The sequence below is a fragment of the Ricinus communis genome, chromosome 4 (assembly GCF_019578655.1).
Source record: "Ricinus communis isolate WT05 ecotype wild-type chromosome 4, ASM1957865v1, whole genome shotgun sequence".
NCBI classification, from domain to species: domain Eukaryota; kingdom Viridiplantae; phylum Streptophyta; class Magnoliopsida; order Malpighiales; family Euphorbiaceae; genus Ricinus; species Ricinus communis.
This window is the reverse complement of record NC_063259.1, coordinates 17630592-17657021: the sequence shown is the minus strand read 5'-3', so window position 1 is coordinate 17657021 and position 26430 is coordinate 17630592. Positions and strand designations below refer to the sequence as shown.

Genomic DNA, 26430 nt, shown 5'->3' with positions numbered 1-26430 from the left:
AAGAGAAAAAAGAGGAGGCTAGGGTTAGAAAGTCCCAAAACCCTAATTTTTCTCTCCTAAGGGTTTTCCGAAATGAGACCCGAGGGAAAAGGAGACTTGGATCAAGGTTTCAATCAGATTTCCTTGAAGGATCGAAGATTGGGCAAGGTTCGTTGATTGATTTTCCATTCGAGCAAGAGGAACAATAATCGATTCAATTGGAGCAAAAGGATTTGGAACATTTACTCTCATCCAAGGGTGTAATCGGGTTTTCTCTACCTTTGCTTATTGTTGTAATTGAATTCTTGTATATTTTGAGAATGAACATGATTAGCTAGATTGATTTAATCCATTGGGATTTCTTTACTATGTTGGCTTGATATTATATTGTTGGATTGTTCAAGTTGGTTTTGTATTCTTCTTGTTTTCAGTATTAATAAAATAATGCATTATTCATGAGACGTTGTGAATTGTGATGTTTAGATTGCTTTATGAGATTGAGAAATCTGTTTGGCAATTGAAATTTTGAATAGCAAGAACTGGTTAATAATCGCTTAGAGATAAGGATAATTAACTAGCCGGATTAAGAATTAATAAAGCTTAATAGAGGCGGATTAAAGCTTAATGCTAATTTAAGAATCAATCGTTAGGAAGAGATTCCAACTTTAGGTTATTAGGTTTAGGAATTCGGTTATCTCGAGAGAAACCGAATTGATTAAGAATTCATCCACGGGTAGCATAATTAGACTCACCGATCCTTTATCTTTTGTTCGGTTGCTAACTAGTTTAGATTCCCTTTGGGTTTGTCTTCTTGTCTTGATTATTTCACTTATCAATTACTCCTGCATCTCCCTTAGGACTTAGCTTGTAGTTAATAGTTAGTTTAGAATTTATTCATCATCCATTTTAGGTTAATATAACAAAGAACAAAGGAGTAACTCTGGGCTTTCGCTTTCCCGAGGAATAGGACCTTGATACTCGCCATTAGTGCTAAACTGCATCGATAGGTACACTGCCTTAGATTGTAGCTAACACGAGTAGCACCCATCAAGTTTTTGGCACCGTTGCCGGGGAATTGTTTGAAAACTAGAGTGAAATTTGCTATTTGTTAATTTAGCCATTTTTTTTGTTTATTTATTTTATTTTATTTGTACATATTTATTTAGTTTAAGTTTATGATTCAGATAGTGAATGATAAGGAGGTTCAATGCTAGACTCAAACTCTTTGTGTGACGCATTGGAAAATGGGATTACGAACCAAGAGAGTGCTAAAAATTGGGGTACTCGTGCATCTTTAGAAGCTCGAGTGGAATCGTTTTGCAGGGCTACCGATCAACTCTCTTCTCCTATCCTTTCATCTCAAGTCTTTTGTGAATTTTGTTGTGGTTTACATGTGTGTAATGATTGTCCATTGTATAGTGATGTTGCTCATTGTTCTTATAACTGTGAACAGGTAAATTATACGGGAAGTTGGCCAAATGACTCGTATGGAAGCACCTATAATCAAGAGTGGAGCACTCATTCACCTTTTGGATGGAGCTTAGATGGCCAAGAACCACTAGGAATTCAGCAACTACATCAGCAGCCTAATGTTGCACCTTCAACTCAAGATGAAGAGTTAGTGTCAGAGGAGCTGATGATGAGGTTCATAACAAGTCTTGAGGAAAGATTCCAACAAACAGAGAGGATACTTGAAGATCAACAAGCCTCGATTAACAACATAGAGCATCAAGTAGGCTTAATCTTCAAGTTACTAGTGGAAGAGCAATTGAGAACTCCATCAAACGCTGCTGAATCCGAGGAACATTTGAGTGCCATCACTTTGTGTTCAGGTGAGAATTTTTCTGGTTTATCTATTATGTTTGACGATGATGCTTATGTGCAGGACGACTCTTTGAACATGGAGATAGAACCGGAAAGGAAGAAACAAACATGATCCTCCGAAAGACTACCAATAAGAATACGATTGATGAAGGCCGAGTTGCGAGTTAGAGGAATTTTTGGTGGATTTTCCACAAGTCCCTTCGATGATGGAAGATGAGCACGAGTTGTCCAATGAAGAAGTCTTGGAGGAGCTCGAGTTTCTCCTAGCAAGTGAACCAAGCCAAGGACTCAAGAAAACCATCAACACTCCTGAAGAAATTGCCCAATCACGATCCTTCCAATTGTTGAAACTCTAGCTTTCAAATTGGAAGAGCCCTAGAAACATCATGACTACGTGCAAATATATGAGGAGCGAGTTTTGCCCATCATCTGGCGACTTGCTTGGTATGGGAAGAGGAAGTTGACGATTATCCCTCTAAGCGGATATTTGAAGCCATTTGCTTGGAAGAAGGATGGATGGTCGTCAATTCCCACCGTTTGCTTTTCACCATGAGTCCAGCTAAGAAGACTCATCACATCAAAAAGAAGCGCTTTTGGGAGGCACCCCAAATTCTATTTTTCAATTTGAATACTTTACCCTTACATTGTGAACTTAGTTGATTAGGTTTTATAGTTGGTTTTTATTAAGTTTTATTTATGTTGAGTGTATGAGTTGAGGATTTATTGGTTTTTCAGGTGAGAAAGAGTGAGAAAGTGCTGAGAATCACAACTGTTGCATTATCTGAAGATCAACACGGGCGTGTTTAAGACCGTGTTCATTAACACGGCCCGTGTTCTGATTGAAGAAAATCAAACTAAGCTGAACACGTTCACAGAAACTAACACGGGCATTTATGCCCTGCCGTGTCCACAACACGTTCCCGTGTCAAAGACCGTGTCCATAACATGGGCGTGTTCTGAGAAGTGGTAAGTCAGCACGTTTTTATTCGCTTAACACGGCCCGATATCCATACCGTGTTCATGAACACGGCCCATGTTGTCGAACACGGGCGTGTTCCGCACACTTGCCTATATATACCACTTCATTCAAAAAAAAATTTTGCTCTCCCCCATCTCTTACTCTCTCACATCTTATTTCTCATTTCGAAGGCTTTGGATATTGCATTTATCAAGTAAGTACCCTCCAACTTCATTTTTCATTATTTTATTTTGATATTAGTTCGAATTTATATTTTCTTTGTGTTGGAATTTTGTGTTTCAATTTTTTTTTTTTATTTCCTTATTTTTTTATTTGGTGTATGCATTTACATTAATGTTTGTGCTTAATTTTCTTTTATTTTCTTTAATATAGTTTATATACTTAACTTGCTCATATTTTCCGTTTTTCTTTTCTACCATTATTTATGATTGTGATTAATTCCTTATTTTTCTCTTTATTATTATTGTCGCTAAACAATAGGCTCTGTCATAGATAGTCAACTCTGTTTGTGTCTGTTTACATTAGCATGTTGGTTTGCCTTGTGATGGATTATGGCGAAGTAAACTCCATATGGATGAATTGCAAATTTAATTGGTTAGCATCGGTTGGCGGTGTTGTGGATTAAATTTTCTTTCGCAGGACATTGAGCGGTTTAATTTTATCGAGTTAAATCATTTGGTTTATCCATTTTATGCCGTTATCTTGCCGGAAATTTGTTGATCCTTAGTACTAAAAGTTTCATTTCGGGTACCATGTCCACCGGACGAGGATCGGGGAGTTTACAAGAGGAGGCGGACCGATGGTTCCTCTTCCTCTCGATCATCGGTAGCTGCACCGACTAGTTCGGGGCCAAATTAGACCACCGCAGCCATCGATTCCTACTTTTCCAAGGGCGGCCCACCTTTGAGCGGGAGATATCAATCGATGAGGCCGTGAATTTGGGAAAAGGCGTAGGATAGGCCGGCAGGCCGTCGGACTTGCTGCTGCGGTCATGATATCTTGAGACACCCCAGTTTCAACATTTCTTTGACATTGTTGAACCAACATATAGGGAGTTGACTGTGGAGTTTGCCGGCACTTTCTTTCGCAAAGCCGATTGCGGGACTTCCAACAACTGGATGCGATCGATTTCGGACTAGCAAGGCGAGACTTTCACGATAAGTGTCTGACGGTTGGGGTACACTTAGGCTTGTGGTGAGGAGGATCTGTTGGAGAGGTTTATAGTCAGCTGTATACACACGCTGGTGTGTCATATCCGCGAGATGTGGGCTGAGATTTGATGACCGAGGGTTCTGATTGACCGGTCAAGGCGTCTAACTTGCACGAGGGGCTGCGGTACTTGCATGCATTCTGGCTAGGACCATCATTGGCGGGGGAGATAGTGGTGGTGTAGTTACCCGGCCAGACTGTTTATACTTCTGACATGCACGGCGCGGTCATCGACATGGGGTACTTATTGGCCAGACGGATCGGTGCCTTCACAACTCAAAGAAGGTATTTTTCTATTTTGGGACTTACATTACTCGGTGGCTAGAAGCTTAGGAGTTTTGGAGGAAGCGATACCATATTTGTGAGTACGGGGTGATGGAAATGTTGGGACTTCCCCGGATGGTTAGTATGGGGATGGTGACTCGTAGGCGGTCCGCTAGGACCGGAGTATAGGCCGAGGAATGCTCTCTTGGCGGCACTCGGAGAGGCGACACTTGAGCCCATGGTACACAGGATGTCCCACCTTCTTCTGATATTCCAGAGTCTTCCTCTAGACCGTCTACTTCAGCTCTTTTTGGGTCTTCTTCAGTTGTTTTAGGAGTCTCCCTAATTGAGTTTAGAGAGCTGCAGCTTAGAGTGCAGAGGTTGGCAGAGGAGCAGCAGCAGCATTTCATTCGACAAGAGGCTTTTCAACAGGACCTTTTACAGTCGGTGAGTTTGAGCCGGGATGATGGCTAAGTTTGAGAGGTAGAGGGCTATGCTTCAAGCCCTGATTGAGCAGGGAGGTAGGTTAGAGGCCTCTATGGCTAATGACATGTTTGATGATATTTTTTCTACAGACTTTGCACCTGCCTATCCACAGAGCCGGGTTCCAGAGCAGAGCCATTTTGACATCCCTCTAGCGGATGATCCAGCTGGCCCTCCCTCTCCAACTGAGCACCCTTCAACATAGCGGCTTGACGAGCCTCCTATTGACGCGCTCCTGGCCGATCCACCGAGCTCCGCATGTGACACTACTTCCGATCCTCGGAGAGCGGCCACGATATACCTGCCGATGCACCTCTTTTCACTCCGTAGCCATAATCGGGGAAGTATTAGTTTCTTTTCCTTTTCATTTCATATATTTTGTACTTGAGGACGATGTGTCCTTGAAGTGTGGGGTGGTGATATCAATATATACTTACTTTCATGTTCTATTATTTTGTATATGAAATTTAGATCCTTTTCTAGTGTATATATCACATTTCATTTATTCCATCTCAGTTATTTGTTTATTCTTTGTGCAATTTTTTTTGTAAAATTTTGAAAATTTTTCACTTTGTTTCAATGCTCTTACTGTTGACTTACTTTTGAAATCCTGTTTATGTCCATGTGATCGGGTAAAACCGATAGTGTTGAGTCTTGCGGAAGAATGTAAGATAATTAGTTTGAGTTTTGCACTAAGTTGCTTTGGTCTATTTAATTCTGTTTTGATGATTTTTATTTGGAACCTACTCAAAAAGCACACTTGTGAGAAATTGAGCCTAAATTGTAAGCATACACGTTATATGCTTTTATTTATTTCTTGTTGAGAGTGCCAAGTACTGTCTTTACTTTTAGAACTTGCTTGGTAATGCTTATGAGAGCCACAAGGAGAGTTTAACACTTTGGTATGATAGAGGCACTTAGGTTTTTCATTCTAGCCAAATAGCCTTCATTCGTTTATTGATTCTGTAGATAACCCTTTCTTTCACCATTTTTTTATCATATTCTATTACCACTTAGTTTTATTCTACTTTGGGTTATGATTTTGCACATGAGTTGTTTTTATTGGGAACTTTTATCTTGGGAATAGCTTTGGAATCTTGTAGCAGCTTACTTCAATCCAAAAAGAAATTCACTCTATTATGTGAATGTTCTTCCCTTATGAAAAAAAGAAAAAAAAAGAAAAGAGGGAAAGGTGATGAAAAGAAAGAAAGTAAGTGAGCTAAACATTTTGACTTGATTCCTATTTCCCACCTTGGACTAGTATCCATTGTTTACCCCTTGTGATCATTGTGACTTGTGTGCATGTCATGTATTTCATTGCAGAACACCATAGGTTCAACTCTGACCAAATTTACCTACCCTTACCTAATCTCCATTATAACCCTTATAAAGACCTTTTGACATGGTTGTTGACTCTCCATAAGTGGTAGGAGTAGGATTTAAGAGCAAGCATATAGTAAGTAAGGCAGTAGTTGATGCATTGAGCGATTAAACACTACCCTTTAAACACTTTGAGTGATTTAGAGTGAATCTGGTGAGGTGATGGTTCTGAATAATTTCCTTGAGACAGTATTTTGTGAATTATTGGCATCTTGGTTGTGATACTTGAATTGATTGCTTCGTTTCTTTTTGTTTGACTTGTGCTTGTTAAGGATATGTGCAGGAACCCTCTAGCTTGTTTGTCAGTTTAAGTATTGTTCCTTAGTGGTTTATTTTCCTTATTTTACTTTTGATTGCTTGAGGACAAGCAATGAGCTAAGTGTGGGGTTATTTGATGTGCGTAAAATACACACATCTAAATGGGGTTTTTAAGATTGATTTTATGGACATTTGGATGTGAATTGGTCTCAACACTCACCTTATACATATGTTTATGTGCATTAGGTCCAAAAGAGGTCAAAGGATGAAAAAGGAAAGAATTGGAGCATAATTGGACATCAAAGCTGCCGAAACGAGCTAAGTACGAGCATGAGGAAGCTGAACATGGCCGTGTTGATTTCAACACTGGCCGTGTTCTCAACACGGCCACAAACATGGGCCGTGTTACCAACACGGGGACAAACACGGCCGTGTTGGACATCAAAAGAAGGAGTAGATTTCAGGGAGCACGACCACAGAGAGTAACATGGCCAGGAACACCATCCCGTGTTGAGAACACGGCCAGGAACACGGCCGTGTTGGAGGCGACAGGGGGTATTAATTAAAAGAACGAAAAGAAGAGAAAAAAGAGGAGACTAGGGTTAGAACGTCCCAAAACCCTAATTTTTCTCTCCCTAAGGGTTTTCTGAGCTGAGACCAAGGGAAAAGGAGACTTGGATCAAGGTTTCAATCAGATTTCCTTGAAGGATCGAAGATTGGGCAAGGTCCGTTGATTGATTTTCCATTCGAGCAAGAGGAACAATAATCGATTCAATTGGAGCAAAAGGATTTGGGGCTGTTTACTCTCATCCAAGGGTGTAATCGGGTTTTCTCTACCTTTGCTTATTGTTGTAATTGAATTCTTGTATATTTTGTGAATGAACATGATTAGCTAGATTGATTTAATCCATTGGGATTTCTTTACTATGTTGGCTTGATATTATATTATTGGATTGTTCAAGTTGGTTTTGTATTCTTCTTGTTTTCAGTATTAATAAAATAATGCATTATTCATGAGACGTTGTGAATTGTGATGTTTAGATTGCTTTATGAGATTGAGAAATCTGTTTGGCAATTGGAATTTTGAATAGCAAGAACTGGTTAATAATCGCTTAGAGATAAGGATAATTAACTAGCCGGATTAAGAATTAATAAAGCTTAATAGAGGCGGATCAAAGCTTAATGCTAATTTAAGAATCAATCGTTAGGAAGAGATTCCAACTTTAGGTTATTAGGTTTAGAAATTCGGTTATCTCGAGAGAGAAACCGAATTCGGTTAAGAATTCATCCACGGGTAGCATAATTAGACTCACCGATCCTTTATCTTTTGTTCGGTTGCCAACTAGTTTAGATTCCCTTTGGGTTTGTCTTCTTGTCTTGATTATTTCACTTATCAATTACTCCTGCATCTCCCTTAGGACTTAGCTTGTAGTTAATAGTTAGTTTAGAATTTATTCATCATCCATTTTAAGTTAATATAACAAAGAACAAAGGAGTAACTCTGGGCTTTCGCTTTCCCGAGGAATAGGACCTTGATACTCGCCATTAGTGCTAGACTGCATCGATAGGTACACTGCCTTAGATTGTAGCTAACACGAGTAGCACCCATCAGTAGTTTAGAAAATCAACCTTAGAATTCCATCACCTAGGTCCCCTTCGGGTTTGCTTCTTTGTTACGGTTGTCTTTCGATTGTTAGTTGTTGTTGTTCCTTTATTTGCATTCATAAGCATTAGTTAATTAATTTAGACTTCTCACACCTTATTTCAGACTAGATAACATAATGAATAGTAGTAATTTTAGGTTCACCCGATCTCTAGGGATACGACCTTGATACTCACTTGTGTTAGACCGCATCGATAGGTTCACTGCCTTAGGTGTAGGTTGCATCAGTAGCCCATCATATTGCGTAATTAAAAATTAAACACAGACTTTAAGTTAAAATTGGGCCTAACATGAAATTATAGTCAATTAAGTTAATAAGATGGAAAATTGGGTTGAATTTAAAAATCAATATAGACCTAGTGGGCTTTGCCATGCTTAAGTTGAATTAATTGGGCCATATTAGATTCAAAATCACATAATTGTTGCCTCAGTATAAAAAGTAGTCCATTTAGGCTTAAAGGCTGGAATCAAAGCATAATTTGTAATTAGGCTAGATTAAGTGAAGCCTTCTACATAATTAATTAGTAGAATAGGCTAAAAAATCAAATGTGAGCTGGGCTTAATAAAACGAGCTAGACTTAAGAGAACCTCACATGCTATAATGAATGCTCATAAATATAAACTGTCATATTTATAGGGATAACTTGTTAAAAATAGAATTAAAGACTAAGATACAAAAATAAGGAAGTTAGCTTTTGGATCCATCTCTAGATGTGGCGAAGCTTCCTTAAGGAATCTGGTGCGCTACTCAACTTAGTAAAAGTGTCTCGAAAAATTACTTGGGTGGCGATTCCATCTTCGTGCTAGTCTCTATGACTAGTTAGCATGTTTTCCGATTAGGTTGAAAAACCTTGCAATTTCGCAGTCGCTAGAGATACTTAGATGCGCGGTCAAAATCGTTGCCCACAAAGTCCCAATCAAAATGGCGAGTTGGACAAAGTTTCTTATTAGCTAGGTGCTCAAAATGAGCCCTTGAAATATTGTCGGTGAATTGAACAGAATGATGATTCCTATTAAAAGACACCAGAGGAGCAGCTTCTAGAGGACTTTGGGAGGAGGAACTCCCTCTTCTTAGCTGTTTGTAATAGAGTTGGGTAGTGGGTCTCTTAGCAGTATTCTTCTTCTTAGGTCCCATGGAGGTTCTATAAAAATAAATAGAAATAATACCCAAATACAATCCAAGCAAAATCCAAACAAAAGATGTAGTAAAGATGTGAAAGTATATGAAGTCTCGTTGCTTTGTATGTGAGGTGGAGTTTAATGATGTGTAGTGAGAGAAGGAAGAAAAAGGAGGAAGAAAAGAGAGCAAATAAGAAATAGAAGTTTCTTTCTTTTGCTTTATATTGAAGATGCTTGAAAACCCACTTTTAAAACCCTATTACTGCGTTACACGGCTAGCTACACGGCAACATGCCTCCCTATGTAAACATGACTGGCATTTAAATTTTTTGGGGTCTGAACGTACACAGAGGAGACATAGTGGTGTAAACTCCCGGTGTGCATTTGCTAACCTTCGGGTAATTCCTTCTCACATGATGGTGTGGGCAAGTCATCATGTTTCCCCATATGGAATTGTTGAGCTTTGGGTATTTTTCTCTATTGGATTACATGGTCGTGTATCTTCTCGTGTAACCCTAGTGACTCTTGGTCAAGATTCTTAATTTTCTCACTCTTTTTCACACAATTGTGTGACCTCCCACGTAGAATTTCTTAAACTTCTGCCTAAAATTACAAATATTGTACGAATGTCACACTGCGGGGTAGACTGCCCATGTGCTCCTCGTGTAAACCCGAATTACCCTTTGCTTTGAAAATTCTTCCAACACCTAAATCTGCACATCAAAACTAAATACCTTATGCATCATCTTCAATGAAATTGAACTAAGAATATAAGTAGACTAAACCAAAAAGAGCACAAAACATAATTTAAAATAAAAATAAAGAAAATGAAATAAAGGAAAAATCATAAGAAATTTAAAGGAATTGGTAGTTTGCCTCCTACCAAGCGCTTATTTAGCGTCATATAGCTAGAAATTGAGATGATTTCTCACCCTCATTCAAGAAATTGTAACACTTCTTTTTCCGAATAAACTCTATACCAAAATAAAGTTTGAGCCTTTGTCCATTTACCTTAAAATCACCCTTTTGAGGATAAGACAATTCTACAGTGTCATGTGAAAAGATTTGCTTAACCACAAATGGACCAAACCAACGAGATTTCAACTTACCTAGAAAGAGTCAAAGTCTCGAGTTGAACAAAAGTTCCTTATGCCCAATTTGTAACTCTCTCCTAGACTTGATTCGAGCATCATACCATCTCTTTGTGCAGTCCTTAGTTAAATGAGAATTCTTATATACATGTAATCTTCACTCATCGAACTCGTTCACCTGCAAACTTCTTTTCAGCTCTGCACTAACTAGATCAAGGTCAATTTGTTTAATAACATAAAATACTTTATGTTCAATCTCAAGAGATAAGTGTGATATGCATAGTTTTATTACATATTTGCTGACATATTATTGTGGATTTTCTTAGCATTTATTGTGTTTTTATTCCCATATCACCTATATTTTGTGTCCTTTCATGTTTCAGGAGATTTTATAGGTCCATCTTTCACTGTAATTGAATTCCTATTTACTTTAGATATGAATATGTGTAGCTAGATTCGTTGAACCCACTGGGGTTTCTTGCTATGTTGGCTTTGTATTGAATTGTTGAGATTGGTTGAGTTTCCTTTCTTATATTTTTTTTTGCAATTAATAATTAAATCCATTTTTTTACATTGAAAGTGTTGATTACTGTACATAGAATTCTTTTAGCAATTGAGAAATTCTAATTGAGTTTGGAAATTTAATTGCAAGATCAAGTTAATTTTCACTTAGAGATAATGTTAATTAACTTACCAGATTAAGAATTAACAAAGCTTAATAGAGGCAGATTAAATCTTAAGACTAACTTAATAATAAATCGTTAGGAAGAGATTCCAACTTTAGGTTCTTAGGTTTAGGAATTCAGTTGTCTCGAGAGGGAAACTAAATTCAGTTAAGAATCCATCCACGAGTAGCATAATCAGACTTAACAATCTGTTATCTTTTGTTTGATTGCCAACTAATATAGGTCCCCTTTGGGTTTGCTTTCTTGTCTTAATTGTTCTATTTACTCATTCATTCTCGCATTCCATTTAGAACTTAGCTCTTAGTCATTAGTAAATCTAGAAATCATCCGTCATTAATTTAGGCTAGATAATAAAAAATGAAGAAGTAACTCTAGGATTTCACTATCCCAAGGGATACGATATTTTAATACTTGCCGTTGTGCTAGGCTACATCGATAGGTTCACTACCTTAGTTGTAATTGCATACGCAGCGCATCAAATTTTTAGCGTTGATGCCGGGGACTTGTTTGAAAACTAGAGTGAAATTTGTTATTTGTTACTTTAGTCATTTTTCTTTTCTATTTTTGTTATTGCTTTTTATTTAATTATTTATTTAATTATTTATTTGGGTTGTTGCTGTCTTGTTCAATTCAGGTAGTTTATGACCAGGAGTTCTAATCCTACACCAGTAGATCCTCTACCTGAACTAGAGCGATCCCTCAGGCAGCTGAGGAAGCGATTAGACATGGAGGAGGAGGAGCACATTGAGATTCCTGTCCATACACCAGTAGACATGGGAGATGGCAACAACAACGTCGCTGAAGCAAACAAGACAATGTACGAGTTTACTAGACCTTCCCTGGAGGGGACGCACACTAGTATAGTGAGGCCAGCTGTTGCAGCGAATAACTTTGAAAATAAGCCAAATGTAATTCAGATGGTGCAGCAGAGTGTACAGTTTGGGGGCTTGCTTAGTGAAGATCCTAATGCCCATATCGTAGATTTCTTAGAGATTTGTGACACTTTCAAGATAAATGGGACTACAGATGATGCCATTCGGCTTAGGCTGTTTCTATTTTCCTTGAGGGATAGAGCAAAGAGATGGCTACAGTCCCTACCAGTTAACACTATCACCATTTAGAGTTCTTTGGTTGAGAAATTTCTTTATAAGTACTTTCCTCCTGCTAAGACTGTAAAGATGCGTAATGACATTTCTTTTTTTGTGCAGTTTGATGATGAGAGCATGTATGATGTGTGGAGTGGTACAAGGACTTGCTGAGATATTGCCCACACCACAGTTTGCCATTACGGATGCAGGTGCAGACTTTTTACAGTGGCTTGAACTCAGCCACGAGGCAGATGGTAGATGCAGCAGCAGATGGGGCCATCAATAGTAAGACACTAAAGTAGGCCCAGAATCTAATTAAAGAGATGGCCTTAAACACATATCAGTGACAGTCTTCTAAGAGTGGGCCAAGGCGGCAAGGAGTGGTGAACCAGGTAGATTCTACATCAGCCTTGGCAGCTCAGGTGGAGCTTTTAGTCAAGAAGATCGACCAACTCCAAAAGCTAGTCCAAGCAGTACAGCTTGGCTGCGAGTTTTATGGTGGTCTGCACTACAATGCAAACTGTAATATGGGAGGTATGTTTGCTTCTTCTTCTCTTAACCATGAACAGGTTGATTATATAGGAAATGCACCCAGGAAGCAAAATAACCCGTACAGCAACACATATAATCCAAGGTAGAGAAACCATCCCAACTTCGGATGGTGAAATAACAATACCCAGGTTCCACCAGGATTTCAGCAGTTGCACCAGCAGTAACCCTAACAGCAGACTGTTCTCCCTCAACTACCTCAGAACCAGGAGAAGAAGCCTAATTTAGAGGAATTGATGATGAAGTTTGTGTCCACTTCAGAGAACAGGTTTCAGCAGACGGACACATCTCTTAGAAATTAGCAGGCCTCCATACAAAATTTGGAGAATTAGATAGGGTAGATTTCTAAGATGCTGGCTGAGAGACAGTCAGGGACATTCCCCAGCACCACAGAGTCAAATCTGAGGGAGCATGTCAAGGATGTCACCTTGAGATCAGGTAAGCAGTTAGCTAGCTTTTTTACCTATGGCTGATGATGATATTGTTGTGCACAACTAAGGACAAGAAGAAGAGTCTTGTGAGAGAATACCAGCTGCCAATTCCATATCTTGCCAGGTTGAAGCAGGAAAAGATTGATCAGCAGTTTGGTAAGTTTTTGGATTTATTTAAGCAGCTGAGGATTAACCTACCTTTTATTGAGACTATATCCCAGATGTCCAGGTATGCATTCTTAAAAGAGATTCTAAGCAATAAAAGGAAGCTGGAGGACTTAGGACCAGTGACACTAAATGAGGAGTGCTCAACCATTCTTCAAAACAAGCTGTCAATAAAGAGGCGTGATCCAGGGAGTTTTACTATTTCCTGTATTATTGGTGATTTACATATTAGTGACGCTTTAGCTGATTTAGGAGCTAGCATCAATTTAGTTGTCTAGCAGTTTGTTTGAAAAATTAGGTTTGAGTGAGCCAAAACCTACTGGGATGAGCGTACAGTTAGTGGATAGGACTATGAAATTTCCTAGGGGAATAGTTGAGGATGTACTTGTTAAGGTAGACAAGTTTATATTTCTTGTTTATTTTATTGTTATGTATATGGAGGGTGAGAGGAGCATACCTTTAATCCTAGGTAGACCTTTCCTTGCAATATTTAGGGCTGTTATAGATGTGTGTGATGGGAAGTTACAGCTTAAAGTAGGCGATGGGACTATTACCTTTGACCTTAGCACTTCTATGAGACATTCACTTGACCATGATGATACTATATACTCTGTGGATGTTTTGGATGATATTGTGGGGTCTAAATTATAGGAAATATTACTTGATGATCCTGTGCAGATGGCATTACAGACTGAGGATGAGGATGTGTTGGAACAACTTGCTTGTTTCCTGGCTAGTGAGCCCAGCAGGTCTGCTGACCATTTTGTTGGTATTGACAGGTCAGGGGTGCAGAAATTGAGTCCTTCACTTGAGGAGCCACTAGCCCTAGAGTTGAAGGAGTTGCCTAAGAAATTGACCTATGCCTATCTAGATGAGGCAGAGAAGCTGTCAGTGATCATTGCAGCTGATTTGACTTTTAAGGAGAGGGAGATGACTTTAGCCTCTCTCAGGAAGTACCACAAGGCCTTTGCATATAAGATAGCAAAGATTCCTGGAATCAACCCCAACTATTATTTACATAAGATCTTGATGGATGATAGTTACAAGCTAGTGGTACAGCCACAACGACGGTTGAATCCAAACATGAAGGAAGTAGTTAAAAGGAGGTAATTAAACTTCTAGATGCATGTTTGATTTACTCTATTTCTAACAGCTCTTGGGTTAGTCTTGTGCCGGTTGTGCCCAAGAAGGGAGGTATGATGGTGGTCAAGAATGAGAAGGATGAGCTGATACCGACTAGGACGATAACTGGTTTCCGAGTTTGCATTGATTACAGGAGGCTCAATGATGCAACTCGGAAGGACCATTTTCCCCTTCCTTTTATTGACCAAATGTTAGAACATTTATCAGGGCATATATTTTATTACTTTTTTGACGGTTTTTCAGGTTATTTTCAGATTTCCATTGCACCTATGGACCAAGAGAAAACCACCTTCATTTACCCCTATAGTACCTTCGCTTACAGGAGGATGCCATTCGGTTTGCGTAATGCACCTCCTACTTTCTAGAGGTGTATGATGGTGATCTTCCATGACATGATTCAAGAATCCATGGAGGTGTTCATGGATGATTTCTTGGTATTTGGTAACTATTTCTCCCATTGTTTGCTTAATTTAGACAGTATGCTTGTGCACTGTGTAGAAGCTAACCTTGTGCTGAATTGGGAAAAGTATCATTTTATAGTGAGAGAAGGTATTGTGCTAGGGCATAAGATTTCACATGCAGGGATGGAGGTAGATAGAGCTAAGGTAGAGACCATTCCTAAGTTGTCACCCCCTAGCTCGGTTAAGGATGTTAGGAGTTTCCTTGGTCATGCAGGTTTTTATAAAAGGTTTATTAAATACTTTTCTAAGCTTGCTAGACCCTTGACTCAATTGCTTGCAAAAGATATTTCATTTATATTTTTTGATGACTGTTTGCAGGCCTTTGAGTTACTTAGAGAGAAACTAACTACAACACTCATTATGGTTTCACCTAAATGGGGGCTGCCTTTTGAGCTAATATGTGATGCTAGTGATTTTAGAGTTGGAGCTGTTTTAGGACAGAGGATTGACAATAAGTTCCAACCTATTTATTATACTAGCAAGACATTTACAGATGCCTAGGAGTACTATACTATCACGGAGAAGGAGTTGCTTGCTGTGGTATACGCGTTCGACAAGTTCCGCTCATACTTGGTGCTATCCAAGATCGTGGTCTACACGGATTACTCGGCGTTGAGGTACTTGTTTGGAAATCATGACGCTAAGCTGATGGGCTACTTATGCAACCTACACCTAAGGCAGTGAACCTATCGATACGGCCTAGCACTAGTGAGTATCAAGGTCGTATCCCTAGAGATCGGGTGAACCTAGAGTTACTACTGTTCACTAGGTTATCTAGTCCGAAATAGAGTGTGAGAAGTCTAAATTAATTAACTAATGATTATGAATGCAAATAAAGGAATAAATAGCAACTGACAATCAAAAGACAACCACAACAAAAAAAGGAAACCCAAAGGGGACCTAAGTGATGGAATTCTAAGGTTGATTTTATAAATTACCAATCTTGCTACCCGTGCCTAAATCCTAAATTGAACTCGGCTCCTCTCTCGAGCTCACCAAGTTCCTAAATCTGCACTAACCTAATGGAATCTCTTCCTATCAGTTTATTATAGATTAGCATTAAGCATGATTTAGATCTATTAAGAGTTGTTAATTCTTAATCCGGCGAGTGAATTAACCTTATCTCTAAGCATTAACTACCAATTCTTACTATTCAATTTCCAGTTGTAACAAGCATTTCTCAATGTCAAAAAACAACCCAAAAGACAATTAATTTAACGTCTCAAATTAATTAAATCAAACTTTATTACTGAATAGCAAAAAGATTACAAGAATGGCAATTACAAATCTAACAACTAAGCACAATCCATTAATAATAAAGACCCCAATGGGTTCAAAAGATCTAGCTACTCATGTTCATAGTTAAAGCAAAATAAGGAACAAATAATGAAAAGAAGATTGAAGGCATGTACACCCTTTTCTTTCATGTTGGATGAGAAACCCTAATTTTCCAATCCAAAATATCAAACCCTAATTTGCCTCTTGAGTGCTCCCAAATGTTGTTTTGATCCTAAAATCGATGATGAAAACAAGTGTAATCCTCCCTCAATTGATGAATTTGATCTCCCAAGGTCGACAATTAAGGTCTAGAAAATAAGTGAATTGAATGTATACTTGAATTAGGTCAGAGAAATCGAGCCTCCTTAAGAAAATTGAACTTTTGCCTATATACTCTCTTCAGCACGGTCGTGGTCATGCCTGTGCTGGTCAGCATGGGCGGAGTCCAGGCTGTGTTGATCCCTAGGGTTCCATTGTGTTGACCTCTTCTAGGCCATGCCCAAGCCGGTGCTGAGCCACCACGGGCCGTGGTGGAGGCTGTGGTGGCTACGGAAACCGTGCCAAAAGGCACTCTTGGAAGGCAACTAGTTGGCAATTTGGCACGGCCGGAGTCCAAGCCGTGCTCAACCCTCGGGTTGCTAGCCCTCACCCAATTTGATGGATTTTGGTCCTTAATCACATGTATTTCCCTCGATTGTTGATAGTGTCCTTCGAAAATGACCTAAAACAAGAAAGGAAACAAAAGACAGGTGATTCTAGCATAAAATGAGATAATCATGCATAAAAATGTAAACAATTGGGCATGAAAACATGTGTAGTATGATGCTTATCAAATCACCCCACACTTAAGCTTTTGCGTGTCCTCAAGCAATCAATAACTCACTCCTCAAACAAATACCAAATAACTCAATCAAATACTTCGCATAAAGTTAGCTCAAAACAAATCTCAAAACTCCATAATGAATTTCCACAAAATCCCCAAATCATTAAATCCTTAAGAGAGAGAACAAAACTAATAAAACTGCTAAAATTAAAATGATAAACCATTCAAACTGAGAAATTGAGAAACATGCCTCACAAGATGTCACTCGAAAACACACAAGTGTATATTGGTGAAAGAGGATTGCCAAGCTCTCAACGCAAAAATACAGAAAAAAGTGCTTACCATAAGCTTGCTTATAGATCTAATCTCCACTACTGTGAAATAATCAATAATCATGATCAAAGGGTCTTGAGCCAAGTTGTAATGGGGTTAAGGTAGGCTACGGAGAAATATGGAAAGTAGGCTAAAAGTTGCTGGAAAATTATGCAAGTAATGCAAGAAAATAGCCAAGGATCAAATGTTGTACCAAAAATAAACACTAAATTGCTCCAACAATAAGATGATGCTCGAAACAAATTAAAGGAATGCTAAATTCTCTTCTTTTTTCTTCTTTTTCTTTTTTTCTTTTTTTTTTTTGATATATACTATGTATATATATTACAGCAGCTTATGTAGGAGCTGTTGTGGTTATTGACATAAGCAATAAGAATGAATATCCAATTTTGGATTGAAGGGAGCATCTATGAAAAACATAGCAACTTAGTGATTATATATAAAAAGAATGCAACTTGATCCAAAATGAAATGCAGCATAAACTTACATAATTTCTAGCAACAACGGTAGAAAGAATGGTAAAATGAATGGAAGTGATAAAGTGAGTGTCAAAGGTGAATCACAACGAAAGAAAAGGATAAGGCCCAAAATTAGTTCACTATGGGGAAAACAGGGTTAGGCTTTTGGCCAAATTGTGTAAATCCTTGATGTGTGTAAAACACACACATCTAAATGGGGTTTTTAAGATTGATTTTATGGACATTTGGATGTGAATTGGTCTCAACACTCACCTTATGCATCTGTTTGTGTGCATTAGGTTCAACAGAAATCAAAGAATGATAAAGGGAAGAATTGGAGCATAATTGGACGTCAAAGCTACCGAAACAAGCTAAGTAGGAGCATGAGGAAGCTGAACATGGCCGTGTCAATTTCAACACTAGCCGTGTTCCCAACACGGGCACCAACACGGCCGTTTTGGGTGCATTAGACATCAAAGAAGAAGAGGCGTTAGGGAGCACGACCACAGAGAGTAACACGGCCAGGAACACCAAACCGTGTTCCCAACACGTCCAGGAACACCAAACCATGTTCCCAACACGGCCAGGAACACGACCATGTTCGCGGTGATAGGACGAATTAATTAAAAGAAAGAGCAAGAGGAAAGAGAAGAGCGGGGGAGAACGTCCTAAACACTAATATTTCTCTCTCTAAGGGTTTTCTGAGCTGGAACCAAGGGAAAAAGAGACTTAGATCAAGGCTTCCATTCAAAGATTGAAGATTGAGCGAGGTTCGTTGATTGGTTTTCAAATCGAGCAAGAGGAACAAGAATCGATTCAATTCGAGCAAGAGGAATTGGCGCTGTTTACTCTCATCGAAGGGTGTAATCGGGTTTCTCTACCTTTACTCATTGTTGTAATTAAATTCTTATGGATTTTGATAAGGAACATGATTAGCTAGATTGATTAAATCCATTGGGATTTCTTTACTATGTTGGCTTGATATTATATTGTTGGATTGTTTGGGTTAGTTTTGTATTCTTCTTGCTTTCAGTATTAATAAGATAATATATTATTCATGAGACGTTGTGAATTGTGTGTTTAGATTTCTTTGTGTGATTGAGAAGTCCATTTGGCAATTGGAATTTTGAATAGCAAGAACTGGTTAATAATGCTTAGAGATAAGGATAATTAACTAGTCGGATTAAAAAGTAACAAAGCTTAATAGAGGCGGATTAAAGCTTAATGCTAATTTAAGAATCAATCGTTAGGAAGAGATTCCAACTTTAGGTTATTAGGTTTAGGAATTTGGTTATCTCGAGAGAGAAACCGAATTCGGTTAAGAATTCGTCCACGGGTAGCATAATTAGACTCACCAATCCTTTATCTTTTGTTTGATTGCCAACTAGTTTAGGTTCCCATTGGGTTTACTTTCTTGTCTTAGTTATTTTAGTTATCTATTACTCCTGCATCTCCCTTAGAACTTAGATTGTAGCTATTAGTTAGTTTAGAAATTATTCATCACTAATTTTAGGTTAATATAACAAAGAACAAAGGAGTAACTTTGGGCTTTCACTTCCCCGAGGAATACGACCTTGATACTCGCCATTAGTGCTAGACTGCATCGATAGGTACACTGCCTTAGATTGTAGCTAACACAAGTAGCATACATCAAGTTTTTGGCGCCGTTGCTGGGGAATATTTGAAAACTAGAGTGAAATTTGCTATTTGTTAATTTAGCCATTTTTTTATTTATATTTATTTCTGTTTTGTTTGTATATATTTATTTAGTTAAGTTTATGATTCAGAGAGTGGATGATAAGGAGGTTCAATGCTAAACTCTTTGTATGACACGTTGGAAAATAGGATCAGGAACCAAGAGAGTGCTAAAAATTGGGATACTCGTGCATCTTTAGAAGCTCAAGTGGAATCATTTTGCAGGGCTACTGATCAACTCTCCACTCCTATCCTTTCATCTCAAGTTTTTTATGAATTTTGTTGTGGTTTACATTTGAGTAATGATTATCCATTATATAGTGATGTTGCTCATTGTTCTTATAACTATGAACAGGTGAATTATACGGGAAGTTGGCCAAATGACTCGTATGGAAGCACCTACAATCAAGAATGGAGCACTCATTCACCCTTTGGATGGAGCTTAGATGGCCAAGAACCACCAGAATTTCAGCAGCCTAATCTTGCATCATCAACTCAAGGTGAAGAGTTAGTGTCAGAGGAGCTGATGATGAGGTTTATTGCAAGTCTTGAGGATAGATTCCAACAAACAGAGAGGATACTTGAAGATCAACAAGCCTCAATTAAGAACACAGAGCATCAAGTAGGCTTAATCTTCAAGTTACTAGCTGAAGAGCAATTGGGAATTCCATCAAACGCTACTGAATCTGAGGAACATTTGAGCGCCATCACTTTGCTTTCAGGTGATAATTTTTATGGTTTATCTATTATGTTTGATGATGATGCTTTTGTGCAGGACGACTCTTTAAACATGAAGATAGAACCAGAAAAGGAAGAGGCAAATATGATCCCTTTGAAAGACTACCAATAGGAACGTACAGTTGATGATGCTGAGTTGCAGTTAGAGGAATTTTTGGTGGATTTTCCACAAGTCCCTTCGATGATGGAAGATGAGCATGAGTTATCCAATGAAGAAGTCTTGGAGGAGCTCGAGTTTCTTCTAGCAAGTGAACCAAGCCAAGGACTAGAGAAAACCATCGACGTTCCTGAAGAAATTACCCAACCGTCGATCCTTCCAATTAGTGAAACTTCAGCGTTCAAATTGGAAGAGCCCCTAGAGCATCATGACTATGTGCAATTATACGAGGAGCGAGTGCCCATCATGCTGGCAGCTTGCTTGATAGTCGGGAAGAGGAAATTGATGATTATCCCTCTAAGCGGATACTTGAAGACATTTGCTTGGAAGAAGGATGGATGGTCATCAATCCCCACCGTTTGCTTTTCAACATGAGTCCAGCTAAGAAGACTCATCACGTCAAAAAGAAGCGCTTTTAGGAGGCACCCCAAATTCTATTTTTCAATTTTAATAATTTACCCTTTATTGTGAACTTAGTTTGATTAGATTTTACAGTTTGTTTTTGGTAAGTTTTATTTATGTTGAGTGTATGAGTTGAGGACTTATTGGTTGTGCAGGTGAGAAAGAGTGAGAAAGTGCTGAGAATTGCAACTTTTGCAATTTCTGGAGATCAACACGGGCGTGTTCAAGACCATGTTCATTAACACAGACCGTGTTCTAATTGAAGAAAATCAAATTAAGATGAACACGTTCATAGTAGGCCACACGATCATTTATGCCCGACTGTGTCCCCAACACGTCCCAGTGTTTATGTAACACGGGCGTGTTCTCAGAAGTTGGTAAGTCAGAACGTTTAAATTCGCTTAACACGGCCCGATATCCAGACCGTGTTTCTGAACACGGCCCCTGTTGGTGAACACGGGCGTGTTCCGTACACTGCCTATATATACCACTTCATTTCAAAATAGCCAAAAATTTTGCTCTCCCTTTAGTTTAGCAATTCTCTCCTCTCTTACTCTCTCACTTCTTATTTCTCATCTTAAAGGCTTTGGATATTGCGTTTGTCAAGTAAGTACCCTCCAACTTCATTTTCCATATTTTTTTATTTTGATATTAGTTCGAATTTATGTTTTCTTTGTGTTCGAATTTTTGTTTCAATTGTTTTTTTAGTTTATTTCCTTATTTTATTATTTGGTGCATGCATTTACATTCATGTTTGTGCTTAATTTTCTGTTGTTTTCTTTAATTTAGTTTATATACCTAACTTGCTCATATTTTCCGTTTTTCTTTTCTACCATTATTCATGATTGTGATTAATTCTTTATTTTCCTCTTTATTATTATTGTTGGTAGCTAAACAATAGGCTCTGTCATATATAGTCGACTCTATTGTATCTGTTTTATATTAGCATGTTGGTTTGCCTTGTGATGGATTATGGCGAAGTTAAACTCCATGTGGATGAATTGAAAATTTAATTGGTTAGAATTGGTTCGCAGTATTGTAGATTGAATTTTCTTTGTAGGACATTGAGTGGTTTAATTTTATCAAGTTAAATCGTTCGGTTTGTCCATTTTATGCCGTTATGCTGCTAGAATTTCGTTGATCCTTAGTACTAAAAATTTCTTTTTCAGGTACCATGTCCACCAGACGAGGATCAAGAGTTTACAAGAGGAGGCGGACCGATGGTTCCTCTTCCTCTCGATCCTCAAGCGCTGCACCGACTAGTTCAGGCCAAATTAGACCACTGCAGTGCCATCGATTCCTACTTTTTCAAGGGCAGCCCACCTTTGAGCAGAGATATCAATCAATGAGGCACAAAGATTTGAGAAAGGGGCGTAGGATAGACTGGTCAGCACTGGAGACCATTGGACTTGTAGCTGCAGTCCACCGATATCTTGAGATGCCCCCATTTCAGCATTTCTTTGAGATAGTTGAACCAACATATAAGGAGTTGACTGTGGAGTTTGCCAGCACTTTCTTTCTGCAGAGCCAGTTGCGAGACTTCCAACAACCGGATGCGATCAGTTTCAGACTAGCAAAGCAAACTTTCACGATGAGTGTACAGCAGTTTGGGGTACACTTGGGCTTTTGGACTGAGGAGGATGCAGCTGGAGAGGTTTATAGTCGCTGTATACACACGCCTAGTGTGTCATATCCGCAGATGTGGACCGAGATTTCTGATGACACTGAGGGGTACAGTGCCAGCTAGTCCAAGGCGTCTAACTTGCTTGAGGGACTACAGTACTTGCATGCATTGCTGGCTAGGACCATCACTAGCGGGGGAGATAGCGGTGGTGTAGTTACCCAGCCGGACTTATTTATACTTTACAGCATGCACCAACACCAGTCTGTCGACATAGGATACTTGTTGGCTAGACAGATTAGTGCCTTTTGCAACAACTCAAAGAAGGTATTTTTCTGTTTTGGTACTTACATTACTCGACTGGCTAGGAGCTTAGGAGTTTTGGAGGAGGCGATACCACATCTGACAGAGCTGGGGGTGATGGAGACTTTGGGACTTCCCCAGTTGATTAGTATGGGGATGGTGACTCGTAGGTAGGTTCCGCTAGGACCAGAGTATAGACTGAGGAATGCTCTCTTGGCAGCACTCAGAGAGGAGCGACCTGCCCCATAAGCCCATGGTACACAGGATGTCCCACCTTCTTCTGATATTCCAGAGTCTTCCTCCAGACCATCTACTTCAGCTCCTTCTGGTTCTTCATCAGCTCTTTTAGGAGTCTCTCCAATTGAGTTTAGAGAGTCAGTACCATGCTGCAGTAGGTTGGCAGAGGAGCAGCAGCAGCATTTCATTCGACAAGAGGCTTTTCAGCATGACCTTTTACGACGTCAAGCTGAGTTTTAGAGCCAGATGATGGCTCAGTTTGAAAGGCAGAGGGCTATGCTTCAGGCCCTGATTGAGCAGGGAGGTAGGTTAGAGGCTTTTATGGCCAATGACATGTTTGATGATATTTTTGCTATAGACTTTGCACCTGCCTGTCCACAGAGCCGAGTTTCGGAGCAGAGCCATTTTGACATCCCTCTAGCGGATGATCCAGCTAGCCCTCCCTCTCCGACTGAGCACCCTTCAATACAGCAGCCTGACGAGCCTCTTATTGACGCTGCTCTTGTATGTGACACTACTTCCGATCCTTAGAGAGCAGCCACTCCTCCACCATGAGACCGGCCCGGTATACCGATATACCGCCGATGCACCTCTTTTCACTCCGGAGCTATAGTCAGGGCAGTATTAGTTCTTTTTCCTTTTTCATTTCTTATATTTTGTACACTGAGAACAGTGTATCCTTCAAGTGTGGGGTGGTGATATTTATATCCACTTGTTTTCGTGTTTTTATTGTTTTGTATATGAAATTCAGATCCTTTTCTAGTGTATATATCGCATTTCATTTATCCCATCTCAGTTATTTGTTTATTCTTTATGCAATTTTTTGTAAAATTTTGAAAATTTTTCACTTTATTTCGATGCTCTTACTGTTGACTTGCTTTTGAAATTCTATTTATGTCCATGTGATCGGGTAAAAACGATAGTGTTGAGTTTTACGGAAGAATGTAAGATAATTAGTTTGAGTTTTGCTCTAAGTTGCTTTGGTTTATTTAATTTTTTTTTGATGATTTTGTTTGGAACCTACTCAAAAGCACACTTGTGAGAAATTGAGCCTAAATTGTAAGCATACACTTTATATGCTTGTATTTATTTCTTGTTGAGAGTGCCAATTATTGTCTTTACTTTTAGACAATTACTGTCTTTGCTACTTGTGTTAGCTACAATCTAAGGCAGTGTACCTATCGATGCAGTCTAGCACTAATGGCGAGTATCAAGGTCGTATTCCTAGGGAAAGTGAAAGCCCAGAGTTACTCCTTTGTTCTTTGTTATATTAACCTAAAATGAGTGATGAATAATTTCTAAACTAACTAATAGCTACAAGCTAAGTTCTAAGGGAGATGCAGGAGTAATTGATAACTAAAATAACGAAGGCAAGAAAGCAAACCTAAAGGGAACCTAAACTAGTTGGCAATCAAATAAATGATAAAGGATTGGTGAGTCTAATTATGCTACCCGTGGACGAATTCTTAACCGAATTCGGTTTCTCTCTCGAGATAACTGAATTCCTAAGCCTAATAACCTAAAGTTGGAATCTCTTCCTAACGATTGATTCTTAAATTAGCATTAAGCTTTATTCCGCCTCTATTAAGCTTTGTTAATTCTTAATCTGGCTAGTTAATTATCCTTATCTCTAAGCAATTATTAACCAGTCCTTGCTATTCAAAATTCCAATTGCTAAATGGACTTCTCAATCACACAAAGTAATCTAAACACACAATTTACAACGTCTCATGAATAATGCATTATCTTATTAATACTGAAAGCAAGAAGAATACAAAACTAACCCAAACAATCCAACAATATAATACTAAGCCAACATAGTAAAGAAATCCCAATGGATTAAATCAATCTAGCTAATCATGTTCATTATCAAAATCCACAAGAATACAATTACAATAAAGAGTAAAGGTAGAGAAACCCGATTACACCCTTGGATGAGAGTAAACAGCCCCAATTCCTCTTGCTCGAATTGAATCTATTCTTGTTCCTCTTGCTCGATTTGAAAACCAATCAACGAACCTCGCCTAATCTTCAATCTTTGAATGGAATCCAATTGAAACCTTGATCCAAGTCTCCTTTTCCCTTGGTTCCAGCTCAGAAAACCCTTAGAGAGAGAAATATTAGGGTTTGGGACGTTCTCCCCCGCTCTTCTCTTTCCTCTTGCTTTTTCTTTTAATTAATTCATCCTGTCGCTGCGAACATAGTCGTGTTCCTGGCCGTGTTAGGAACACGGGTTGGTGTTCCTGGCCGTGTTACTCTCTGTGGCCATGCTCCTTAAGAACTTATTTTTCTTTGATGTCTAATGCACCCAAAACGGCCGTGTTGGTGCCCGTGTTGGGAACATGGCCAGTGTTGAAACCAACACGGCCATGTTCAACTTCCTCATGCTCGTACTTAGCTTGTTTCGGCAGCTTCGGCGTCCAATTATGCTCAAATTCTTCCCTTTATCATCCTTTGACTTCTTTTGGACCTAATGCACACAAACAGACGCATAGGGTGAGTGTTGGGACCAATTCACATCCAAATGCTCATAAAATCAATCTTAAAAACCCCATTTAGATATGTGTATTTTATGCACATCACTCGGTAATGCTTGTGAGGGCCACAAGGAGAGTTTAACACTTTGGTATGATAGAGGCACTTAGGTTTCTCATTCTAGCCAAATAGGCTTCATTCGTTTATTGATTCTGTAGATAACCCCTTCTTTCACCATTTTTTTTATCATATTCCATTACCACTTAGTTTTATCCTGCTTTGGGTTATGATTTTGCATATGAGTTATTTTTATTGGGAATTTTTATCTTGGGAATAGTGTGAAATCTTGTGGCAGCTTTCTTCAATCCAAAAGAAATTCACTCGATTATGTGAATGTTCTTCCCTTATGAAAAAAAAGAGAAAAAAAATAATAAGAAGAATCGAGGGAAGGGTGATGAAAAGAAAGGAAGTAAGTGAGCTAATTGTTTAATTGCTTTTCGGAGTTTACATTTTGACTTGATTCCTATTTCCCACCTTAGACTACTATCCATTGTTTACCCCTTGTGATCATTGTGGCTTACGTGCAGGTCATGTATTTCATTGCAGAACACCATAAGTTCAACTCTTACCAAATTTACCTACCCCTACCTAATCCCCATTACAACCCTTATAAAGACCTCTTGACATGGTTGTTGACTCTCCATAAGTGGTAGGAGTAGGATTTAAGAGCAAGCATATAGTAAGTAAGGCAGTAGTTGATGCATTGAGCAATTAAACACTATCCTTTAAACACTTTAAGTGATTTAGAGTGAATCTGGTGAGGAGTTGGTTCTGAATAATTTTGTTGAGACAGTATTTTATGAATTAATTGCATCTTGGTTGTGATGATTGAATTGATTGCTTCATTTCTTTTTGCTTGACTTATGCTTGTTAAGTATATGTATAGGAGCTCTCTAGTTTGTCCATCAGTTTAAGTGTTGTTCCTTAGTGGTTTATTTTCCTTATTTTACTTTTGATTAGTTGAGGATAAGCAATGAGCTAAGTGTGGGGTTATTTGATGTGCGTAAAATACACACATCGAAATGGGGTTTTTAAGAATGATTTTATGGACATTTGGATGTGAATTGGTCTCAACACT

The 26430-nt window shown here is 38.8% G+C and overlaps 1 non-coding gene across 1 annotated transcript; it reads right to left on the bottom strand.

Annotated features, from left to right (window-relative positions):
- Window positions 1-12113: 12113 nt before the first annotated feature.
- On the bottom strand, window positions 12114-12216 carry LOC112534440. Its single transcript, XR_003078728.1, has one exon. It is a non-coding gene; the product is annotated as a small nucleolar RNA R71 (small nucleolar RNA).
- Window positions 12217-26430: the final 14214 nt, after the last annotated feature.